At 48.8% G+C, this 25854-nt stretch overlaps 1 protein-coding gene across 2 annotated transcripts in view; it reads left to right on the top strand.

Annotated features, from left to right (window-relative positions):
* The first annotated feature begins 5206 nt into the window (after positions 1-5206).
* The window catches only part of MAP3K14 (mitogen-activated protein kinase kinase kinase 14), a 42441-nt gene continuing 21793 nt past the window's right edge, over positions 5207-25854 (top strand). Inside the window, exon 1 of one of the 2 annotated variants that reach the window (XM_028092841.2) lies at positions 5207-5297. The gene's annotated coding sequence lies outside the window, so the exon portion shown is untranslated. Of the gene's footprint in view, positions 5298-22582; positions 22961-25854 lie in introns of those variants that run through there. The other variant, XM_028092842.2, reaches the window with a different exon arrangement.

Raw genomic sequence — 25854 nt, forward strand, 5'->3', positions numbered from 1 at the left:
ATCTTTTTTAAAAAAGTTAAGTTTTTTGGGGGCGCCTGGGTGACTCAGTCGGTTAAGCATTGGCCTTCAGCTCAGGTCGTGGTCCTGGGGTCCTGGGATGGAGCCCCTCAGCGGGAAGCCTGCTTCTCCCTCTCCTTCTGCCCCACACCCACCCCCGCCCTCCCACCCCCATAATGCGCATGCATCCTCTCTCTCTCTCTCTCTCCCTCTCTCTCAAATAAATAAATAAAATCTTTTTTTTAAGTTGTCTTTTTTAAAAAAATTCCAGTGATAACTGGGAATATTTTCCCCTCTCCACTTTCCAGGTCCCAGCTTAGTTCCTCAAGGAAGCTTTCTCTGAGTCTCTCTACTCTGTCAGTACCCCCCCCCCCCACCTCTTCATCCTCTCCCATCCCATACCTGTTCTGGTCCTGGGCCGTGTGCCCCCCCATCTGGTCCTTACCTTCTCTTCTCTGCACTGATGACCGATCTCTGCAGCCTCCCAGGTTAAGGAAAGGAGACTCTTCGTCCCTCTTGGTCTTGAGTAATGTCTACGGAAGGAGTTGTGTCTCCTCTCTGGCTCCAACTTCTTCCAAGAGACCCTGGCCCCCAGCCATGGATTACACTGCTTCCCCCTCAAGAACCTCCAGCCCAGGAGTAGCAGTGGATTCCTGATTACCTTGCCATCTCCTCCTGGGCCTCTCAGCAATTCCATCCTTTTTGTAACCAACTCTTGGCATTAATTCCTTGCATGTTTACAAACTCAGACTTCTCCCTCCCCAGTAGGACCCTGCTGGATACACTCTATTCTGTCCTCCCTCTCGTTGCCTTCATCACCTGGAATGACTCAAGTCCTCATCTGGAGTCACTTGGTCAAAGTCTGTCCACCCACTAGACTGGAAGCTCCCTAAGGGCAGGGAGAGGTCAGGAGGTTCTGCACCCCCAGGACCTGACACAGTAGGGGCACAGAGCACCACATTTGTGTGGTCCCAGATGCGAGCTGGGACGAGGTCCTCCGACCAGTGGGCGATTAGTGGGGGTCCATGGAGACCAGGGGTGGTGAGCCAGGAACCAGACAGCAAGGGGTACAGGCAAGTGGGAGCTGAAGCAGACACCCAGAGTGCCAAGAAGTTTGGGAGTTGGGAGGGGAAAGAAGGTTGGGCCAACAGTGTAGGGGAAAGCCAGGACAGAGGGTTTTTCAATTATTATTTGTCTGTTTTTTTGGCTGGGGAGACTTGATCACATTTGGAGGTTGAGAGGAAGAAGCTAAAGGGGAGGAGGTCAAGGGCGGGAGAAGCTGGGACACGGTGGGTGGAGCACATGATCACAGTGGTCTCCTAGGAGGATTAAAGCCACCATAAGGGTTGAGGGTGGTATGGAGGGGAGAGTGGAGGCAGGGAGGGGAGCTAGGAGGGGATAACCAATTAGGAAGTAAGAAGAATTTGCGTCAAGCCTTAACCCAGGGCTCCCTAAGAGGGCCCCCAAGTTGGGAGAGGTATCAGAAAGGATGCCCGGGACCTGCTCTTGGTAAGGTCATCTTTGCCCAGTGCCCCACAGAGACCCCCAACCTTCCTTCCATCCTTTGTGGAGATGGGCACCTGTTCTTACCCACATCACCATGGCCCCTCCTCTTCTCCAATAACTCTATGGTTCGCCATGCCCCCTTCCATCTCCCATGTGGGGAGGAATTGGTGGGAGACAGCCAAAGTAAAACCTCCTCTCCCCCAGGAACATCCACCCTCAGCCCCCAGTCATCTCTGATCTCAGCCTCACATCTGAGTTCTTCTCAAGTATAGCGTCAGGACCTCACAGGAATTTGGGGCCCGAGACCCACAGATACTCAGATGATTCACTAGCCACTTCTCACTAGACATGGCTGGACACCGTGAACTGCGCTGACTAAGGCAATAAAACCCCGAATATAATTTCCTTTTTTCCAAAGCAAACAGAAGAGGAAAAATGATCAAAGGAGTTCCAAGCATTGTCTCATTGAGGCACGAAAGGCACTCACTCTTCTACAGAACTGATGGGCAAATGGCTCCTTGAAGCCCAAAGGCTCCTTGCAGAGTCCTGCATGCAGAGGGGGCCAGGGGCCCTGGGGCCACACCTGGTTGGAATCCCAGCTCTCTCTCTTTTTTTTCAAAGATTTATTTATTTTAGGGAGAGAGAGAGCATGCACACGAGCGGGGGGTAGGGAGGAGCAGAGGGAAAGAATCTCAAGCAGACTCCCCACTGAGCATGGAGCCCCAAAACGGGGTTTGATCTCATAACCCCTAGATCACAACCTGAGCTAAAAGCAAGTCAGATGCTTAACCAACTGAGCCACCCAGGCGGCCCCCGCTTAACTGTTACAGCAAAGTGACCTTATGCAAGTCACATCTCTCTGAGCCTCAGTTTGCTCATCTGTGAAATGGGGGCAATAATAATAGTACCTACTCTATGGGGTTAGACTGTAAGTGTTCTCAATTGGGGGGGCAATTTTGCTTCCTTGGCGACATTTGGCAATGTCTGGAGACATTTTTTGTTGTCACAACTGGCTGTAGGGGTAGTGTTACTGGTGGCCAGTGAGCAGCGGTGCTCTTTAACATCCTACAATGCATATGACAGCCCTCCACAACAAATTATCCAACCCCAAACCTCCATAGTGCCAGGTTGAGGAAGCCCATACTAGAGTGAATATTCAGGGAGGCCACACTCACACGAAACACTTAGAAGTGTCCGGTTACACTTTTGCAAGTTCTCAAAAAACAGAAGCTGCTGTTCTTTTTAGGAAGAGCACAGTTTACCCCTTTTCCAGACCTGAACCATTGGGGCAGGATATGGAAATCCTTGAGTGCTGAGAAACTGGCTCACTGCTCCAGGTGTGAGTCACTCTGTAAATGTCAATTTCTTTTATTTAAAGCAGAGCCGGGGCTGCACAAGTGACTCAAGGCTAGAAGCCTTTCCAGGTTACCGTGACTTAACTGGCTGGACTGGGAGGAAGAGATTTTGCCCTGAAGCTGTCCTTCCAGGAGGTGCAAGCATCTCAAGTTTTAGAGATTCCAAGGTGCTCACCGGGAGTGGGAATTGTGTTGTTTCACCTCATCCCACACACAGTAGGGCTTGGAGAGGCCAGAGAAAGGTAGTTGAAACCAGGAAGTCCCGCTTGTCCTCAGGGTCCTCCTCACTGGTCTGTAGGGGTTTGTCCCTCTGCCGCAACCTGATGCGAAATTCTTTCTTGGGAGTTGCAGCTCTGGGTCAACACGTCACTCTCTCCCACTGATTCACATTAGTGTTAGTGGATAGATTTAAAGTCAGATCATCAGGATGGGGTGGTGAATGCATGCAGGGGACCCAAACCCAAAGAAGTGTCAAGGGAAGCTGGGTAAAGTACGTGGGCATTGGGTGTCTTAAAGGAATGATGGCAAGCCAGGGAGCGTCTGCAGACTCTGGGCCCATGCCCACGTCTTTCCTGAGAAGTGGTGTGCCCAGAGGCAGAACAGGTGGTGGGAGAGGCAAGCCGAGGATCCAGGCTTACTGATACCAACCTGAAAACCACCATCTCGCCAAGCTCCACCTCCCGCAGAGTGACTGACATGAAAAACCCTGGGGTGGGCAGGAGTTTTAGGCAACCCCAGCTTCCTTCTTGTCCACCATCTCCGGGTCAGTGGCAGAGCTGGTTATGCACGAGAGACTATCCAGCTCCAAAGCACGGGCATTATGAGGACCACAACTTCAAATGCTTCGGGGGCCAGACAGATGACATAGCTAAGTGGTTGGATATAAGATAACACATGCAGAGGCTGGGAGGAACTGCAGGCTCTGCTCTAAGGCATTCAAAAAAAAAAAAAAAAAAAAAAAACACAACATTCGGCCAGCCAAACAAAACATATCTGTGGCCTGAGTGTGTGGGTGAGGCCCTTAGGTTGTGAGTTTTCGACCCCTGACTAAATAAATGGTCTTCCCTACCCCCCCAACAGAGATCTCCAAAAATAGGCTTTGAGCTACCACCGACTGTCTGAAAATGAGAGCTCCTGAGCAGGTCTTTGCTCTAACACCTCCAGAGATGAGATGATCCTTACTTCCCAAGACAACCTAGGATGGGGCCTTACCAGACCTGCCTGCCATAGACCGCTGAAGGGGGTGTGGTGCCCCGGTCGGGGGGGGGGGGGACCTCTTACTCTGCAAACTGTTCTTAAAAGTTTGTAATTTTTTATTACAAATAAAAGATAAGCTCACTGTGGACACACTGGAAAATACAGATACGCAAAAGTTAGAAAAGAAAAAATACCCCGACCTCCCTAACCACTCCCCCTTCCCCCAGTCAGAAAGAAGCACTGGTGACACCTTGGAGCATGTTCAGATTCCAGGTTCCTTTTCTCGCATAGGTAAAGTTCGAGTCTTCTCCCTGGCCCTGTGACCTGTAAACCCAGCTGGGAGATGCTTCGTGCAGCGCTCCCACCACGTTGCTTCTCTGGCTGTACAAAGGTGTTGCACCAAACCATCCACAAGCTCTCTCATGAGACCTGGGTTTCAACATACAGGTCTGACCCATTAGGCCCTAGGCTCCCCAAGTTTCTCAAGGGAAGGCACCAGAACCTGTCTTACTCGTCCTCGGGAATTCTACAGCGCCGGGCACACAGTAAGTGCTCAATAAAAGTGCTTCTAAGCCCCCCGCCCGCCCCCCTCCCCGCTCCACACCTTCCTCAGCCGCCAGGGCTAAGTGCAAAGAGGAAGCAGAACCAGACCTAGGAGGGAGAGCGCCTCGCCGTCTCCAAGGTAACCTGAGTCCAAGGCTGGGGTGCCCACGCATGCGCACACTTGACCTTCCTTCCCGTAACCTCCAGAAGCACGCAACCCGTAAAAAAAAAAAAAAAAAAAAAAAAAAGACTGCCAGAAGCCCAATGCGCATGTGTGGTTACACCAACACCCTGGCCGCCTCCGCCTTCTGTCAATCTGTCCGCCTAGCAATCTCGGCTCTATAAACACTGTCCGGAAATAGTGCCCATTTCTGGAAACGAGGCCCTCCTAGCCAATCTCTGCTAGGGGCTGTACGACGGGACCAGCGGGGACGCGCCGGCTCATTGGTTAGACTGGAGGAGTGGGCGGGGCCAAGGGTCGAGGTGCGGCCAGAGCAAGGAGGCGCGAAGCGGGGCAAATCTGCAGCCGCTGGGGGAGGCGTGGCCCCGGGGGCGGCCGGGAAGGCGGTGAGGGGGCGGGGCTCGAGGCCGGGGCGGGGCGACCGTAGTCCCGGAGCCCAGCGGTCGGCGGCCGGCGGCGGGAGAGAGCGGGCGAGGGGAGCGCGACACTCGCTGGTTGGGGAGATCGGCGCTCAGCCGGTAGGTGACTGGGCGGGACCGCGGGGACCGGAGCGGGGCGCCGAGGGAGCGGCGGGGATGAGTCGCCTCTCATTCCGGGGCCGGGCCGCGGCCTGGCCCGCCGCCCGGAATGGTGGGGGTCGGCGGCGCGGCCGGTCAGATCCACTCGCGTGGGGGCCCTCGGCGGCGGGCCGCGAACGCTCGCTTCACACCACGCTGCCAGGGCCAAGGTCGCACGCAGTGCTCGCCTCGCACCCCCGCAGGCCGCACACGCGCCCAGAGCGCGCGAAGGGGCGCCCTGCTTCCCCTTCCCCAGCACCCCGTCTCCCCGGCGCTCACCTGCCCCGCCGCCAAGCCCGCCCGTCCTGCTCCTCTCCCTGGGTGCCCCCAGGGTGGGAACTCGCCTCCGCTCGGGACGAAAGGTGGCCGATGCACAAGCGCTCCGGGTCTGTGCGCCCTCCCACCTGCCCTGGCAGTGAAACCCTCGGCCTTCCCTTGGGAAGTTCTCTGGTCACACCCGGAGGCGGGGAGAAGGCGCAGAGCCTGCCCTTGGCACCCAGCGGGGCAGTGCTGGCCACTCTCAGCATCCTCTTTCCTACCCTGACCCTTCTGTAACCCTTCTGTCCGCTCACTCAGGACTTGATCTGTGGGCTCCGGTGTAATATTCCCATCTGGGAAGCCCACGGGGCACCAGGCAGAAAGAGGCCTCTTGTACAGTGCAGACTCCCACCTGCCCAGAAGCCTTCTTGGTGATGGGTAACTTCAGAAAAAGCGTTTCCTTCCAAATTGGAGTTTTAAATGTTGCCTTCGGTCTTAAAAGGTGAACGGGGGAAGTAGTGTGGGGAGAAGAGGATGAATGGAGAAAACGTACAGAAATCAGTGGCGTAAGTGGCAGAATTATTTTTGTTCACTGGAGATAGTGAACATGAGTGACTTGATTAAGGAATCTAAAAGCCCAGGTGAAATTAAATGATGAGAAGTGGGGCCCAGTACAAAATAGCAGTCTGAAGTTCATTCCAGGAAAAATGTTGAAAACCCCTTGACTAGAAACATGGTCTGTCTGAAAGATTAGAGGCAGATAGTATCTTAACATTAGTGATGTGTTTTTTTTTTTTACTCTGTATCTTCATACCTGTAACCTCCTTTTTCCTTCAGACATCTGGGTGAAGACGTAAGACTGTGTTGTCCTCTTTTAAAGGTGAGGTACCTGAGGCAGGTGGGGGGGTTAGTATTCATCATAGCTAGAACTCAGGGTGAGGAGCCTGGGCCACTGGTGTCTTACCCAGGTTCCTTTCCCTGGACCAGGACCACACGATGGGACTTAGTTGGAAGAAGAAGGGAGAAGTTTGGTGTGGTATTTTTGCTCTCACCATGAGAGGACAGGTGCTTGTGCTTATGATGTATTTGGATTTACTCTTGGGTGTTTTTTAAGCGATGTCAAAGTCAGTTCTTTGGGTGCAGTGATGCCAGACCTCTGACATCTTTAAAACATCCTCCTTTATTTTGAAGGGTGTGGTGAACTTCTCAGAAGGTCTCAAAAATAAAAGTTAGAGTCTCTGACTTTAATTTTTGAAATACGTACCCAGGTGTATGTTCCAGCCCTTTTGTAAAATCAGACAGCAGTATGCTGCCAAGCTTTAGGTCACCTTCTGCCTGTTTTCAGATTGTAAGGAGCAGTTCTAAAGGGGGTTTTTTGGCCCTGGTATTCTCTGTTAGGGTTTGTGGGAGCGGCACCACAGACAGAGACCCTGCCAAATGAGCCTTCATCTATTAAACAAAAATGTCTGGTTGGCCGTTTCGCCTCAACAGATGGAGGTTTGGTTCCTCATTTTGGTTCTCCTGTTGAACACTGACTCCTTTGTGATCTGCTTGGAGTGTTTGTATATCATTTAATGTTGAGAAGCAGGCTTGCCCTGATTGGTTGTCCAACTCCAGGCAACTGTTGTGATTTTTTTTTTGGTTCATGGTAACAATTCATCCTGGCCAAGGTCTGGTGAGAGATCTCTGTAGAGATGGGAAAGGCAAAGCTTCATCCAGGCTTGTTTTCTTTGTTGTTGGCACCCTCTTAAGAGCGTTCTATCATTTTGGCCCGAGAAGTCACTTTGAATTTCCTATTTTTTTTCCTGTCTCAGTGGATAGCACATGAACGTTTCTAACAGGTCTGCCTGCCTTGATGAAGAGCTGACAGATTCATATTTGGTTGGCCTGACAGATGCTCTTTCTGGGAGGATAGTTAAGAAAAGTGTAGAACCAAACTCAGTCCTAAATTAAAAGTATAAGTCAGCTTGATACTCATATAGGCAGCATATTTGTACCAATGGCTTCCATCATCTCAAAGCTGTTTTTTTTTTTTCCTGGCAAAAGGTTAAAATGCAACTAAAATTCTGCTTTCGTGATTAATAAGTCACTACCGCAGTTGTGTCTGATGCTTCCTGTTTGCCCCATTTTAGTATTTCAGTTAAACTGGAAACATCTGAGCATTATGGGCACTTTTGATGGCACCGGTGTGAAATTGGCAGGAAGGGAAACAATTCCATGTCAGTGGATTTGGGGAACTGTAAGGATAAGCCAAGCCCTCTGCCTCGGCACACGATGGGAGGAAGGGAAAGGAGTGGGGGCTGAGCATCCTCAAGGGGTGGGATGAGCGTTTGAAGTGATGCACGTGTGAAGGCTTTGCATGTACTTGGTGATGCTGACTGAAATGTTGAAAGCAGATTAGAAATAGAAAGCTAAACTTAGGGCAAATTGGGTAGTAGAACATTTCAGTTGAGCTGAGTGAGACATTGAAGTATGTTGGGTATGGAGCCTTTAGTTCTTGGCTTGTCTTATTTACCCGAGTGATACTACAGAGAAAAGTCATTTTTCCTGAGTGGCCTGTGTGCCCTTCTTTGTATGAGTTTAAAAGATCCTCTTCCTGACTTGCTGTTTTACGTCATTTAACCCCTTATCCTCCTGATAGAAATCCCTTAAAATTATATGACTTCAAGAGTAATGGTACTTTGTAGCCTTTTTTTTTTTTTTTTTTTTTTTGCTATTTTTTTACAACACTAGTGTAAAGAAAGGCAGGACCAAAGGTCAGGAAAAGGAAGACTCGTAAGGAGGAGTAAAGTGGATGAGATTACTCAGGACGTCATTGTCATGCCCAGAATCTAAGCCCACATTTCTGGACCTCTAGTTCACTGCTTTGTCTACTAACCTACTCATGAAAGGTTAAATTGGGCCCCCCCCCAAAACATGCCAGTTTTGAATGTAACTAAACCAGGCTGGTTGCTTTATTTATCTATTTATGCTAACAAGTATTGCTAACGATTATTAACTGGTATTGGTTATTCATAATTACTTATTAATAAAAGGCTGAAAGATGAAGAGCACATCCTCTGGATGAATCTGCTTATCTTTGTTTTACAGATGCAGAAATTAAGGCAGAGTGGTCAAGTGTTTTGGCCAGAGCAATAGAGCAAGTCTGCGGTGTCTCCAATATCAAATGTGGGGGTTTAGGCTGTCAAGTCAGACAGACCTGGGTCAGGTCCAGCTCTGCCACTGTCTGCCTGTGTGACTCAGGCAAATCACTTCACCTCCCTGGGCATCGGGTGCCTCATCTGTAAATGGGATCAGAAATACTTCATGGGGTTGTTTCGAGTAGAAAATGAGAGAATATATATAAAGTGCTGAGCTCAGTGCCTGGCACATAATAAGCCACAGAACATGACGCCTATAAATGGTGATGGTGGTGGTCGTGGTAGTAATAGCTGTGGTCCTCGTTGCCTTTTTTCTGTAAGATGATGTCAGGAAGGGTCAGGCTGCCTGACAGGGCAGAGTCATTTTCTCAGGAGGACCTCCGGGGGGGTGTTTCTTCTGTGTAGGGGTTTCGCTGTCACCTTCTTCCTGTCGTGTACTAAATACTACCCTCACCACCCTCCAAAGGAGCCAACAGAGGCCCAGGCTGTGCCCGATCAGAGCTGATGATCCTAAACCCAGGGCACCCTCGGCACCCCCCAGGACTCTGAGCCAGAAGCTGGGCTGGGCCTTGCTAGGACTCCCTTCTGTGCACCACCACCCCCATGTGGTGAAGGGGGGTCCCAGCTTTAGCTCTGGAGATGAAAAATGGGAAAATACTGTATAGAATATAAGTCAGCAAGGACTTGTTCTTTGTTTGAGGGACTCAGAGGGAGATTTTGGTTCCGTGGGGTAAGGTTCTCACCACCATCCTTGACCCCTTATAAATACATTTTTGTCAGCTTATTGCCACTACCATATCTGGGGGTCCTGGATCTGTAGTCAGGGGCTTGCAGATCCTCCTTTAATCACCCAAGGAAAAAAAGTTTCCTGCTACATTTTAAATTGCTTTTTCCTCTTCTTAATACAAAACAAAAATATAGGCTCCCACCAGGCTGACGTTCCCTTTAAATAACATTTTGTTTTCTCTTGGGGAAGCTGTCTTCATGGCCAAAGAGTCATTTCTAAAGTGAACCTAGTTTTTAGAAAAAATAGATCACCGGATGTCAAGCCTCATGTGGAGCTCGGTTCAGATGAAAATGAAACCAGCAGGCCTGGAGTGGCAGCTCCACACTTGACTTCAGGCTGGAGGTGAGAGGCAGAGTGTCTGGACCCGGCTCACTAACTGGTCAGCCTCACAGAGTGCATTTGATAGGTGCCTTAGTCATTTTCCAGGCAGCTTTGCTTAGGTGAGCAGAGCACTTTCTCTAGAAGGTGAGTCACCCGTGCAGGGGTGTAGGTGACAGGCAACTTATTCCCCAGCACAATGGCAAAGGAAGTCTTGAGCAGACCTTGTCAAGAAGCCCTCTGCCACGGGGCACCTGGCTGGCTCAGTCAGAAGAGCATGTGACTCTGGATCTGGGGGTCATGAGTTCGAGCCCCATGGTGGGCTTAGAGATTACTAAAAAAATAATAATAATAAATAAACAACAACAAAAAAAAGCCCTCTGCCAAAGATCACTTTTATTTCAGCTGAAGGGCTTTGGAGGCAGGGATAAGGAAACAAATGGGAGGCTCCCAAGGTTTGCCAACCAACAGAGAGATGGATCCCCGGGGGGGGGGTGGGGGGGGGTCATGTGAACAAGGCACAGAGCCCAGATCAGTGGTGTCACTGTACTCCTGAGTCCAGCCACCTTGAGGGTGGAAAATGGCCTGCTTCCAGTGACAGTCAGCAAAGAAGCAGGAGGGGAGCTTTGGCTCCGGGGAGCTGGGAAACCCCTTGGCAAAGAGCAGAGAGAGCAAACCATGCTTTGGTGTGAAAGACCTTTTGGGGAACCCTTTCCTACCTGTCTTTCTTTTTGCCACCTGAGTTGGAAGTTCCGAAGAGTGCCTATGATTGAAAAGGCTAGATTAAACCCTGGACGTCAGGAAACTGTCATTTTACTGTCATTCCAAGCCTGCCACTACTTCAGTTGTCTACACAGCCAGGGCTGGTGTTTGGACTCAGAAATAAGCAGCAGAGGAAAGTCCTGAGCCATTCCTGCCCCCCAGTTTCTGGTTGCTATGGCTTCTGCTCACCCTCTTCCCACTAAGGCCATGACCAGGCATCCACCAAGACAAAGAGTCTGTTCAAAACTCTCTGTTCTAGACCCGTGGAGTTGGTGTTGAGCTTGACAGCTAATGGTCAGGGACATCTGTAGGCAATGTCCAGGGTTACCCACAAAGAGGGCTTGACTTTATTGAAGCCTCAGGAGAAGAACTAGCATTGCCTTGCAAGTGGTCACAGGCTCCCCCTCAGCCCCATAGGCACACCCAATCAATCTGAACTAGCCAACCATCATTTTAGGCAAGCATGGCTAAGTGACCTTTAGGCCTCAACCACTCTGTCAAGAAAGAGCTCTTAGAATTACAGCCTGGAAATGACCATTACCGTTCACATTCTCCCCTATTTTACAGAAGAGAAAATGGTGGCCCAAGGAAGCTGAGTGAGTTGCCCAAGGCCACATGGCTAGTTAATGGCAGAATCTGAACTAAAGTCCAGCCTCCTTTCCCTGAACAAAGGAACAGTATACTCCTGGAGTAGGAATTGGATTTTTTAACTAGTTCCTCCTTTATTCCCCCACCTTGACCTGTCAGTCTTTCAGCAAGCTCTGCCAGACCTGGGAAGGGTGGGGCCAGAGCAGCTGCTCCGGGCCTAAGAAAAAGTAAACAGAAGGCTATTCACTTGACACTCTCTTATACCATGAGTTTGTGTAACCAAAAGGAGGTCAAAGTTGATAAGAGAATACAATTCTGGGCAGGGTTACCTGGAAGTCTCAAAGGTTGCCTGCACCTTTAGGGCACCTTCCTACCTCCCCAAGCAGTGTCTTACCCAGAGTGGGCATTCAGATTCTATTAATGATCGACCGTGAGGGTACAGACCCACTGGGCACCAAGAAACTCTTCTGCATCTTCCCACTGTGAAGAAGAGACATGTTGCCCATGGCACGCAGGTGACCGGAAAAGCCAGAGTAGTCAGGGGTCATTCCAACTGGATTCATCCAGTAACTCTCTGTGAAGAAGCTCTTCCCTGTGGGCAGAGCATGATGTCATATCTGGATGGTGACCCCTGTAAGTTCAAAGAGCTGTTGTATCTGAAATCACCACCCGCCTTCTGCTTTCATTGACATTGCCTTTCACTGGGCCAGAATTAGTCAATATTGGTCTACTGGTCAATACTAGGGATGACTGGGAGGTTTAGGAGGAAAGGGGGCCTTAACCAACCTCAAATGAGGATGCTATCACCAATTAAGATTAGAAACGGACTCCTTTGGCACAAGAAGTTAGTTGGATGAACCAGGCTCTTGAGCCTCTGCTCAGTAGTCCCAGCTTACTGTTGGGACTGTACTATTGGCAGACGACATACTTTGAGAGGCAGGAATAGCTTTCTAGAGATAAATGTAAAAGGCAGAGATTTGTGTACCACCTCCCGTTGAGCATATATGTGCACTTTGGAGCCCAGACAGATATTGTCCGGCACAGAAGGGTCTTCTCAAAGAATTGGAAATAATTGGGTCTCAAGGTCAGCATTTAAGAAAGGGGACAAGGGTGGCTCAGTAGCCAGTTTGCATGACACCTTCTTGCTAGGGTGCAGTCAGAATACAGCCACCCCTGGTCACCAGGCTTTGCCCACTCCTGCTCGCCAGGTGAATGGACAGTCTGGACACAGATGCCAGACCTGCCAGGCTTTTAGAGCCAGGACACTAGTATATTCTTCAGGAGTGTATCAGTCATCCTTTCAGTGAGCCTTTGCCAGGAATGTCACATACGGCAGGCTCTGGCAGGTGCGAGAATATGAAAACGAGGATAATGGAGATACTCCCCTCAAGGAGCTTATGTGGCAGGGGGGAAGACAGACATTGCAGGTGCTAAATTGTGATCCCCGACTGTGGGGGCTGGCGGGGAGCCAGAAAGGCATCGCAGCCAGTGTGGTTTGCCTTGTCCAGCTTGACCCAGCACTGTCACACGCAGACTTCCTCAGAGGAGAGGAGCCCCACCTCCCATTCTGCAGGTACCTGGGTGGGATCTGTCAGCTTGGAAAAGGAGCTTGAGAACAATCTGGAAACTTCGGCAGTCTGGGAGGAAAGGAACGCAGTTGCAGAGGCGAAGGCACTGTCAGGAGAAGTGTGTGCTCACACATAGTTCAGAGCAGAAGCAGACAAGTAGCCAGCTATTAAAGGTATGGCTGACTTAGCCTAGCCTTCCAGGCTGGAACAGGGAAGGCAGTGACACAATGACAAATCCCATGTGCTTGGCGCCACTCTGACACAGGTTTGTAGGCAAATGATTCAAAGGCTGACCCGTGACAGTGCTTCTTCGTAATTAAGTCCAGCATTCCAGAAAAGCCTTTCCAGGGTTGCAATGGTGACAGCCTTGTGAGGGCAAGGACCTTGTCTGTCTTGGTCCCCATGGCATCTGCTGGCCAGCACAGCACCTGGAGCATGGGAATCCCTGGCTAAGGATTCATGGTCCAGTGAAAGTACAAGACTGACATCCACATTCGTCCTTCTGGGCCCTGCTGGTCTGAAAGAGGCTGAAAAAGCCACAGGCTATGCATGGTTTCCCCTCCTTGACCAAGGAATATTCTGAGAGCCTCTGAATATTCCGAGAGCCTCTGAATATTCCGTTATACACAGGCCCCATGACTTTCTTCCCTTCCTGAAGGAGGACAAGAGTGTGACCCTGTAATATAAAGGGACATGTCAAAGTCACCTTTGCTGCTCAAGTCCTCAAGTTGTCACTCAGGCCAGTCTGTCAAAGGGTGTGTAGGGCAGCGTCTGAAATGAGGCCGTGGTCAGGGTTCCACTGCCAAAAAGCAGAGCTGGACCGTGTGCTTCCTTCCATTTACTTCTGTGCATTGGAAGTCTTCTGTGGAAAACCGAGTTGTTTGGGTTTCTTGTTTATCTGAAGTTCCTCAAACTAGTTCCTCAATTTCAAAACCAGTCACCAGTGACTACAATGAACTTGAAGCCTCCTCCCTCACAGGGAGGCTGAACCTGTCTTTCTCCATCTGCTCTGCATACAGGTCGACCCTGCTTGAAGCCAGTCCCACCTGGGAAAACAGAGTTACCAACCAAGAGGAGGGCAGTGGTTGTAGTTCAGTGGGATTAACCATAGCCCAGGGAACTTCTTGCTCAGAATCCAGTTCAGAAGGTTAAAGAAGGAGAACTGTTTTTCACAACCAAATGTTGCTTGTCATGATGACCTCAAGGCTTGACAAGAGTCAGAAGTGCATTTTGACTCATCAAAAGAAAGCTGATTGTGTTTGGCATGATTTTAGTGTCCGGGGCAATTTATGGCACTGTAATCTTTGGAAATCGATCATTACCAAACGGTATACACTGCAGCCCCGCTTAATCAAGATGTTTAATGACACAAAATACCCCACGAAACACACTTGAAATTTTTTTTGACATAACATACGTTAAAAATTCCCTGCTGGTTATTGTATAAAATGAGGCATGCGTATGGTTGTTTTGGTTTTTTTTCCCTCCGTACCGCCCCGCCCCCATTCTCCTGCACACCAATTCCATAATTGTCCATGTGGATCAATGATGCCCCAGTATGCTGTTGGCTCTCCTCATGCAAAGGATTCAAAAGTTGAATTGAAAATGCCGTTGTAACACTTTTCTTTTAAAGCTTACACAATGCCCTTTATCAGGGGCCTGGAGACAAAGTACCGACCATATTTGTGAGGATGCTAGCTGATGCTCAAAACAAACAACAACAAAAACCACAGTAAAATAGCCTGGAGCCAGACCTTCTAAAATGCATGGCACATTTGAAGTTTGTCATAGAATCGGTCCTTGCAATGGGCCCAAGTATGCATGACCTGATACCCATGCTGGGCATGGGTAGACTAAGGAACATGGGCCTGCCACGTGTCCAGCTTGGAGTCTTTGCTTCCCATTGCCATTTTAAAGTTGCTTTTCTCCAGAACATAGGCTGGCCGTGTTTATGCTCCCTAATTGAGATGCCTCCTCCTGGGTCAGTCCCTGGGTTCCTCACTAACAAACCTTTAGCTTGTGGCAGCTTCTGCATTTGGGTCTCAATTCTTTAAGCTTTAGATCACATGAAAATAGAGTGTTATGGTTAGGAATATGTACTTTGACGTAAGAGCCCTGTGCACAAATCCAGCTTCTGCCGCTTCCTTGCAGAGTAGCATCAGACTAATTACTTGAGCTCCTGAGCCTCAGTTTCTTCCTCCGTATAAAGGGAACACTATTAGTGCCCTGCTCACAGAGTTCCTGGGAGGGTCCAGGAAATAATGCGTGCATTACCTAATATGTAGCAGGCAATAATAGCTGCCATTATTTTTATTGTTATTGACACCGGCATGTAATTAACGTGTACACACGTAGCAGCAGATTGTTGAAAACACCCAAAGATGTCCACAGGACAGCTAATTGCAACCTGAGCTATCAAGGAATTCTGGGTCCTGGTTCCTCAGGCGCCAGCAGCTCGTTCCTCAGTCCATTCGGAGCTGGGCACTGCCAGCAGAGGGAGAGGCTGGGCAGCACGTGCAGAATGCACTTCAAAGAACATCCCCCTCATAGGCTGGCCTTGCCTTGCTGACTGCTTATACCCTTCTGGTCTTGGGATTCTCCCTTCCTCCTTTGACAGCTTCTGTTCCAGACCTTCCTCTTGACACTAGGGCTGCTGGCTAGAGGCTTTGCGAGGTGGATTTCAGCTCTGCAGAGGCAAGGACTTTCAAACAATTGGTACTTCCAGTCCCGGAAAGGACCACTCATCTCGTATCAGCTTCCTTCTCATTGGAGGTTTTGCTAACGTTTACCAGAGCACCCACTGTGTTCCAGACACAGTATTGGGCCTTTAAAGACTGCTTCTTGCATCTAGTTGCCCTGTAAAATCCTGTTGTTTCAGTTTGAGCATCCCTGTTTTACAGATGAGACATCTGTGTTTCAGAGTAAGTGATCTGCACCTGGTCACCCACCCGAGTGTTAGAGACTACAGTTCGAACTCGAACTCAGACCTTTGGACTCCAGGGCCATCCTATTATGTAGCTGGGAGGCCATCCTCAGGATTAATAAGTGATATGTTGGAATAAGTGACCCCCAAAGGCCCTTTTGATCCCAAGATCATTTTGTGATTCCTTTATTTATCCAGCCGGCCATTCTCCCCAACTAGATTACAAGCACCTTGAAAGCAAGGGTAGCATCTTTCTAGCAAATAACTAATATAATGTTTGGGAACCACCTGTCCCGGACTGATCAATGCTGCCTACTTTCCTGACACATAGAAACAAGAAAAGAGTGACCATGCAGAGGGTCACCCTCAAATTCCGGGTCCAGGTATTTACCTAGAATTTACCTATACAAGTGCACAAAGAAGTGAATAAAGGGTTTTTTGGGTTTTGTTTTGTTTTTGCAGTAATACTTATAAGAGTGAAAAATTGGGAACAATTTGCAAGAATATCCATAGAAGAATAGGTGAAGAAATGATAGTACATTTATACCATGGAATCTTATGGAGCCATTTAAAAAAATGCGAGAGAGCTACATACATTGAAGTGGGACAGTGTCCATAATCTATTGTGGGTTTTTTGTTGTTTTTTTAGGTCTTTTTAATTTTGTTTTTAGAGAGGGAGTGGAGGGCTGGGGCAGAGGAAGAGGGGAAGAGAATCTTCAGCAGACTCCATGCCCAGCATGGAGCCCGACTTGGGGCTCGATCTCACAATCCTGAGATCACCACCTGAACTGAAATCAACAGTTGGACGCTTAACTGACTGAGCCACCCAGGCACCGACCATAATCTATTGTTAAGTGAAAGATATAACTGGTAGAATATTAGATATCTATAAGGCCATGTTTCTTTTAAAAATAGTCCCAAACTTTATATATGTATGCTAATTTAGATCACATGAAAATAGAGTGTTATGGTTAGGAATATGTACTTTGACGTAAGAGCCCTGTGCACAAATCCAGCGAGTCAGTTGGGCATGGAGATAGAAGGATTTACACCAAATTTAAGGGTTTCTTACATTGTAGGGAGGAGGAAATGGGGCAAAATTCCTTCTTTCTTTCTTTTTCTCTAAGCACTTTGTATGGTTGAAATTTTTACAGTGAACAAGTATTACGTTTGTAGTTGAAAACAAAATACAGATTAAAAAAAATAGGGGGTCAGATAATTATGTAAAGAAGGTAGGAGAGATTCACTAGAACAGCTTGCTTCCTTCAGGTTTCCCAGATTCAGACCAACCCTTGGGTCCCACCCGTGGCATAAGCAGGCAAGGAGGGGCTGGTGGCTTTGTTTCAGGGCCAGTTGTGCTGTGTGTCCCACTCTCTATGGGTCCACTTGTGCCCTCAAGTGTTTCTTACATCCCGCACTAGCACTGGCCTTCACTATTGCTCACACTTGGCCTTGGTGACTATAAATAAAAGCAAGGAAGCCGTGGCTTTCAGAGTTGAGGACGGCTGACAGGGCCATCTTTGAGCACCTTCCTACTTCTTGAGTCATAACTGATAAAACCCACAGCCCCCAGTGGGAAACAAGAAAGAGACAGAAATGAAAACCAAAACCAGGAGGGACGGGCTTGTCCACCTCCAGCCCCCTGTTTCGGTAGCATTTGCTGACCAGCCACAGAGATTCTGATGAGGCTGCCAGTGCAGGTGGTGTGGGTTGGGGGTATTTATTATCACGTATTTATTAAGCCCCACTCACAAAATGTGAACCAGATGCCTCTTCAATTCTTATCCCATACCATGAGACCCTTTTCTAGTGATCACTTGTTTTCGTTATGAAAGTAATACTCCCCAGAGAACATCTCTGGGGGGGATATACAAGAAACCGGTAACTGGGGGGCGCCTGGGTGGCTCAGTCGGTTAAGCGTCTGCCTTCGGCTCAGGTCATGATCCCAGGATCCTGGGATCAAGCCCCGCGTCAGGCTCCCTGCCCCGCGGGAAGCCTGCTTCTCCCTCTCCCACTCCCCCTGCTTGTGTTCCCTCTCTCGCTGTGTCTCTGTCAAATAAATAAAAAATCGTAATTAAAAAAAAAGATTTCATTTATTTGAGAGAGAGGGAGAACGAGCAGGGAGGGGGGAGGGACAGAGGGAGAGAGAGAGAGGCAGACTCCCCGCTGAGTGGGGAGCCCAACGTGGGACTCGATCCCCAAACCTTAAGATCATGACCTGAGCTGAAGGCAGATGCTTACCCGACTGAGCCACCCTGGTGCCCCTTTTAAAATATTTCACTTATTTAGAGAGCATGCACACAGGGTGGGGGCGGACAGAGGAGGAGGGAGAGGGACAAGCAGACTCGTGCTGAGCACTGAGCCTGATGTTGGGCTCCATCCCACGACCCTGAGATCATGACCCCAGCTAAAACCAAGAGTCAGAAGCTTGACCGACTGAGCCACCCAGGTACCCCCTGGGTACATTTTTATAAAGGTTGATGTAGTATACAGACACAGGCTAGGTAGGATCATACTTTAGATATAAATCTGAATCTTTTCTCTGTTAATATTGTGTCCCATCAGCATTTTTCCATATAGTTAAAAATCATTTTGTAAACATTGTTAATGGACGTACCATGATTTATCTAATAATTATCCTCCCCCATAATTAGACATTTTTGTTCCAGCTTTTACTATTGCAGAATATACTAAGCATCTCTGATGAGGCATCTTTTTCCATAACTCTGTTTGCTGCATTACCTAGACACAGTTCTCTGAGTTGTACACACAAGAAATGGCTGTCTCCTCTTGGTATAATGCTTTCTTATTTCCAGAGTTCTTTCATCTGTGTTATTTCATTTGAGGAGTAAGGGGGGTGATGGTATGATTAAGGGCCAGGGTGAGGGTGAGGAGAGTGAGGAGAACCAGTCCCATAGGCGGTCAGAAAAGGAGGCGACAGTGCGATGAAGCCATTAGGAGGGACTTCCCGGAGGCTAAGTCCGAGCTTGGCTGGTGAAGGGCAAGTAGGTTGTGCAGGGTGGCCCCCACAAGACATGGCGCACACAGACCTGTAGATTTGAGCAGCGAGTCAGTTGGGCATGGAGAGATCAGACTGGCCACAGCCAAACCCTGTGTTTTTGGGGAAATAGTGGTTAGACAGATTATGGACCACAGAATTGATCCTGGGCCCATAAGTAGTGCAGAGCCAGCAGATGTCTTTGAACCTGAGGTTATCTTAAGGACATGATGTTTTAAGATTAACTTGGGGTGGGAGGGGATCAGGGAGAAGCTGGAAGTGGGTGAGGCCTGTGCTAATAGAATAGACATGAGGTGATTGCCTTGAACATTTGAGGGGGCCTGTAGACAGCAGGGTCTCTGCACGTGTGGGGCTAGCCAGCCTTGACGGGCGTGTGGTGGGGGCTGGAGGACAGTCAGAAATTTTGTTCCGGGGCACCTGGGTGGCTCAGATGGTTAAGCGTCTGCCTCAGCTCAGAGTCCTGGGATGGAGTCCCGCATCGGGCTCCCTGCTCCTTGGGAGCCTGCTTCTCCCTCTGCCTCTCTCTCTCTCTCTCTCTCTCTCTGTCTGTCTGTCTGTCTCTCATGAATAAATAAATTAAAAATCTTTAAAAAAAAAAAAAAAAGAAATTTTGTTCCATATGTTTCATTTACCTAGCAGTTTGACCTGTGGAATTGGCGAGACTGAGTTTTTGTGGGCATGACAGGTTTTTATTTTAAAATTGATCTGTAAGATTTTAATGATTGAGGTGCATTTGAATTTCCTATCCTCCTTAATGTAAAATGCTGAGGCAGAAATTGCTCTCCTGGGAAGCAGGCCTCAAGCTGGCATACCAGGCAGGTTGAGATTCCTCCAGCCTCCACTCACTCAGAATGCTCCTTCCTCCTTCCTCGAGTGTGTCTCCAGGTCCCAGTGCCCACTTAGCCTCTCCACCTGGGGGAAAAAATTAAGCAAGGCTCCCAGAGGCCTGTAGCTTAGGGTGTTGTCAGCCCAGGCTGGGGAGGTGGGGTGAGAGTTCTATCCGAAGGGCACAGTTTACATGTCAATACCCACATCCACCATCTGCCCCTACCCTGTAGGTTCTTCCCTCTGGAACTCTGCCTCTGAATTCTACCCCTCTTGCTAAGAATTTAACCCCTGCATGACCTAAGCTTTGCCCGCCTGCAACTTTGAGCTGTTTGGGACTCTTCCTAGACTCACCTCTGTGCCTTAACTTTTGCCATTCCCTCCACCTAGAATACCTTCTTTTTCTTGGGCTGTTTTTGCTCACCCCTTGAGACTTAGCCCAAGAAACCTTTCCTGATACCCACCAGGCTGAGCTAGGTGTCCCTCCAAGTGTTCCCATTGCGTCTGCTGTGTTTCTGTGTCTGTTGCTGTGTGACCCTACTGGATTGTAATTTTCTGACTACTTGTTTCTTTCCCTTAGTAGACTATGAGCTCCTCGAGGGGCTGGGTCTTCTTCCTCAGTGTACACCCAACACTCAGCACAGAGCCCAACTCCCAGCAGACCCAACCCATGTTCAAAGATGGCTGTGTTATAAGACCCTGCAGTTCTGTTTGACGGAACACTCCAAAGCAGAGACCTCACTCATCCATAAAGCCTCAACTTTGCCACCAGCCTTTGGATTTTGAGGCGCTTTATTAGGTGCATATAAGTTATATCCTTTCATCTTAAATGTTTTGTCTGATATGAATATTACATGTCTTTGGTTAGTATGGGTCTGGCATATCTCTTTTCATCCTTTATTTTCAGTCTTTCTATATAATTTTATTTTGTCTCTTTTAGTAAGCATCTACCTGGATCTTTTAAAATCCTATCTATCTTTTAATGGGTGGGCTTTATCTATTTGTGATTAATGCTGCATTAATACTTCGACTGACTTCTGCCACCTTCATTTCTGTTTTCATTTTATACTTAGTGTCCTTTTCCTTTGCTATTTTTTCCCTTTTTTCCTTGCCTTTTGTTAGAGTGATCAAGTTTTCTGTTTTTCTTTTTTTGCCCTTCTGGTTTAGAAACTCTGAATTGTATCTGTATTCTTTTTTCTAACATTTTATTTATTTGAGAGAGAGAGAGTGTGCGAGTGCACGGGTGAGCAGAGGGAGGGGCAGAGGGAGAGGGAAAGCATCTCAAGCAGACTCTGCGCCAAGCACAGAGGCCCCAAAGCAGGGCTCGACCCCGCACCCCTGAGATCATGACCTGAGCCAAAACCAAGAGTTGGACGCTCATCCAGCCAAGCCACCCAGGCACCCCTGCATTTCTATCCTTATAGTTAGTTACTCTTAGATTTTAACGTACATACTAAACTATAATTTTTTTGTAATGAAGTGTAAACACTTTTACATGTAAATTTCACCAAAAGGCAAGGCTCTTATTACTCATTACCCATTGAACAACCCCCCTCCACCTTCCTTCCTTGCTAATGTTTCTAGAACTTAATGTTTTAAAGTGGCTTAAACTATTTTTTTTTTTACGCCCAATGGTTAATTAAATTGACCCACATATCCTATGGATGCCTGGGCCTTCCATTGTTTCTTGCATCCTGCTTCTTCTCTGGCTTACTTTTCTGCTTGCCAAAGCACATCATCCTTCAGTGACTCTCCCAGCGAAGGTAGTGTCATCTTTCCTGGAATTCATGTTTCTGTGTGTGCGCCTTATAAGTGAGGGGGTTGTTGTTGTTTTAAGAAAATGGAATGACCTGTTAAAACTAATCAAGTTAAACATTCTAACATCCCAGGAACATGTGGTGGTGTAACCCACCTAGAAGTCTGACCAATTTATCGCTGATTCGGCTTTTACCGGAGACCCCTCATTTTTGGTTCTTGTGCTTCCTGCCTACACAGACTAAGCAATTAATACGAACAGTGGGCAGATCCTATGGGCTTTTAAAATGGGAGCAGTAATAACCACATGGGTAGTAATACTGCTCAGGTCCTTGATGTTCCAGGGGCCTCTGCCAGTAAACTTTTATTCTAGAATGGAACTGGGAATCCTTGGGTCCCTGGGGAAAGGGCCAGGAAGCTTTAGCTCTAATCCCATGGTAGATGCTCTAGTTGTGTAAATTGGGCCTCATTTGTTTCTGCAGGCAACTTATCTCCTAGAGCCTTAGTTTCTTCATCTATAAAATGGGAATAATACCACCCACCTTGCAAGGTTTCTGTGAGATTCATTGAAGTGGATAAAGCACCTTGCACGTGCCCAATGCACAGAAGACATTGAATGAATGATCCCGGTCAGTACAGGCCCTGGCACTTGGGGGACACTCACTGAACACTTGTGCCATGGATGCAGGAGCTTCGTTGAGGGGATAGGTTATAAAAGGTAGATATTGATAAAGGAAGAAGGCATTCTCTACCAGGGCAACAGGGTGAACAAAGGAAAAGAATCCGAGGCTTACCCATTGCTGCTGTGCTCAGGGAAGTGAGAGGAGCAGACTGGCCAGAACAGAGGCGGGGGTGTGGGGAGGGAAGTTTAGGGAGAGCAGGCAGGGCAGAAAGGGGAGCCAGGACTGAGCGGGTATGAGGATCTCTGGATCTGCCGGGCCAGATGGCTGTTTTTGCCAGGCCAGCTCACTCTGCCTGGCACTTGACCTTGGTTCCCCTTCCTTCACAGCCCCTCATTCTTGAGAGGCAGAAGCCAGCCCAGTGTGGCCTAGTGGCCAGGCAAGCTGAAGGCTTAAAAGAGGAAGCATCAGAATAAGATTGGGTTTTCAACTAATATCTTATTAAGGAAGTTGAGTCATTCTACTTCTGCTATTTGTCCCCTCTGGGCATTCAGAGGAGGACAAGTTTTTACTTCCAGATGAAATAGTCATGAGAGGGATTTGCCCTGGTCTGCCCTGGTCCCTCAGTGGACATTTCCAGGATGACCCTGTAAAACAGATTTTTATTTGCCTTTTGTATGCAGAGACCTGAGGCTCAGCATGTTAAATGCCTTCGCTACAGCTGAACACCTTGTCTCTGTCGTGCTAACACCGAGAAGTCCCATTGTCTTGGTGATGGCATTCGTGAGGCAGGTGAAGGGCAAGAGGATGAGCTTTCATTCAGCATCTTCTGCGGACCAGGCCGACCGACTGCCTCATTTGGTCCCCACAAGTCAGAAGCAGCTGAGAGAAGAATCTCAGTGGCCTGCTCGAGCTTGAGCATGCGGGCTTGGAGACAGTCTTGGGGACAGTCGCGTGGGTCCAGCCCCACCTCTGCAACCTGTAACTGTGTTGCTGGTCTGGCAGGCCCCAGGCCTTCTCAGAGCCTCAGTCTTCACATCTGCAAATGAGGTCAATAAATGGTAGGTGCTTAGTGAATATCGACAGTGATCATTCTGAATTGGTCATCCTGCCCTCAGATGATCCTGACAGATCAGTTACACTTGGGGAACTAGAAGGAACCTCACAAGATTTCCTAGGCCACTGGTTTTCAAGCTCTCTTCCTCAGAAGAGAAGACGTAGGATTCCACAGAAATCCTTGGTGGATGAAGGGAAGTTGAGCGCATGAGGCCCCTGCCCACCTTCTCTAGCAGAACAGCTGTTTCTCATATGAGTTCCATATCATTTGCGTGCTTCCAGCTCTTTTATATACTGGGCGTTGAGCTATGAGTTCATTTGACAAAAATGGTCCCACTGGCTTTTTTTTAAAAAGTTGCCAAGGCTAGAACCCCTCTCTTCTGGTTCCTAGTCTGGTGTTTTTACTGCACTTACTAAAAAAGGGAACTGAAATGTGAAGGTAATCATCACTGAAGATCAAAATAAAACATATTTTTGTACCTTCCAGTTAATCGGCAATTCATTTAGCCTAGATTCCAGTCCTGTCGCAGAATCCTAGGAGCAGAGATTTTGCTGTCAGAGAAAACATTGCTATCATAGTTGTAAACAAGAACTGTCTGATTGAACTTCCTGCAGTGATGGAAACATTCTGTATCTGCACTGTCCAATATGGTAACTAGTGTAACTGAGGGACTGATTTTTAAATTTTATTTAATTTTAATTGACTTAAATGTAAATAGCCACATGTGGCTAGTGGTGCCATATTGGACAGGACAGCCTTACAGTATAGACCAGGGGTCAGATGGTAGTCTCTGACCCCTTGGCATCAGAATCACCCAGAGAATTTGTCAAAAATACAGATTCTGGGCCTAATGCCCGGAAGTGTTTCAGTAGGTCTAGGGCAAGTGCATTTTAGAACTCATCTGGTTATTCTAACTTGCAGTCAGGTAGGAAACTGCTACATTATTGAGCTCTTCTTTGTCATGAAAGAGCGGTGTCAGAATCATGGCCTTGATCTTCTAAAGAGACTACAGCAACCTTCTGGGGAATGTCAGACCCTTGGAAAATATGATGGAAGCTGTGGAGCTCTTCCCTGTAAAAATACAAATTGTATATGGTTTCTGTGGCTCACAGACCATCCTGAGGCTATCCTTGAACCCACATTAAGAACTCCCTAATTTGGGGGCGCCTGGGTAGCTCAGTCAGTTAAGCATCTGACTCTTGACCTTGGCTCAGGTCTTGATCTCAGGGTTGTGAATTCAAGCCCCACATTGGGCTCCACACTGGGCATGGAGCCTACTTAAAAAAAAAAAAAAAAAGAATTCCCCAACTTGGACAGAAGAGTTTTACTAGCTGGTGAGGGAGCCAAGTTTGTCTCAGGGCCCAGGAGCCTTGCCCACAACAGGCATGTCCTACAGATACGCCCAAGGGTTGCTCTGGTGCCGTCCCAGTCACGGCGACCACCAGACTTCTCCGGGGGCGGTGGTCATCGAGGCCCCATAGAAGACAGACAAGCAGTGCACGGGCACCAGGCCCTAAAAGAATACTGAAAAAATAACACACCTTTTCTTTCCCCTCTGGTTTCTGTGGCCTTGTAGGTGAGCTCAGCGGGTTTGGCTATTACCCGTGCCCACATCTTCGGCCCTGACAGTGAGAGAGGAGCAGCATACATTTGAGGCCAGAGTGGAGCTGGGGAGAGCGTCCAGACTGAGTAATGGATCAGGATTTTGACTTGCCTTCAAAGGCAGAGACCTAATAGGCTCAGTCTTCACTCCCCACAAGCTACAGGAGAAAGAAGGGGCAAAGCTGCAGGGCAGTGGTCTGAGGCAGCAAGCCAGGGGCAAAGCTCAGGGCTAGGAAGGCCACCTGGCCAGCAGTCCCAGGCTTAATGCAGAGCCCTGTTTTTTGTAGGCCAGAACCCTTGTAGAAGTGGGGAAGGAGAGAGGGAGCAAACATGTGTGAATGTGTAGGAGAGCTACTCTCAGGCCAGAGTATCCTGAGAATAGCTTCTTGAACTTGGAGGCTATCAGTGAGGGTCTGAGTCATGGTCATGTGGCACCGGAGAAGCTGTACAGCTCCCAGGCTGTGATTTTGTGCCCCTGGGAGGTGAGGGTCAGCCTGTTTTCCCGTGCCCTTCACAGGTTCAGCTGCCAACTTCTGGGTTAACCTCTCAACGGGCTGCTTGTTCCTCTCTCTGCCTGCCAGGCTATTGGATGAGTCATCAGAGAACTGCAGAGGGGGCCCTTAGCCCTGCTGCCTCAGACTCAGCTTCCCTGGCACGGGGGAGTCCGGCATGCTCCTGGAGGGGGGATCAGGACCCCTGGCCAGTGGCCCATCTCACTACCAAGGCAACAGGATGGCTCCTGGGGGCGAGGGGCAGCCCCCCAGCCTCTCTGGAGGGCTGTAGCTCAGGATGAGCCATGTCCGACAGAGACCGGCCCTGTGAACCGAAGCACAGCTAGATCTCAAACAGCTGGGTGCCCTTGCAACAACCTTGGCCTCATTTCTCTCACTCCAGATGGGACTTTCTCTTCATCCCTGGTGCTCGGGATCATCCTGTCTCTGAAGGTCACCCTCTGATACCCCCATTCAGCCAGCATCGATCATCTCCTCCGCTCAGGGCACCACCCCCACCCTCAGGAACCTTCTGACCAAACAGGGCCATGAGTTTCCCCCTTGTGTTTGCCTGGAGCCCAGGAGACTCGGGGAGGGGGTGGCACAGCCTGGAGCTAGGGGTTCTAGGTCCTGGGCCTGTGGTGCCACACAAGGCTGGGTGACCTTGGGCAAGTCTCCGCCTAATTAGCATCAGTTTCTTCAAATGAAAATGAGATTAAAGCACTACTGACGTCCCTTTTGGCGCATCTTTAATAGTGTTAGGTTCCTAGGGCTTGCAGTTTGTTTTTAAGACCCCTTTTCCTCT

This window comes from Eumetopias jubatus, unplaced genomic scaffold (genome assembly GCF_037043125.1).
Source record: "Eumetopias jubatus isolate StellerSeaLion01/CBP00866 unplaced genomic scaffold, mEumJub1_p1.0 scaffold_10, whole genome shotgun sequence".
In the NCBI taxonomy this organism is placed as follows: domain Eukaryota; kingdom Metazoa; phylum Chordata; class Mammalia; order Carnivora; family Otariidae; genus Eumetopias; species Eumetopias jubatus.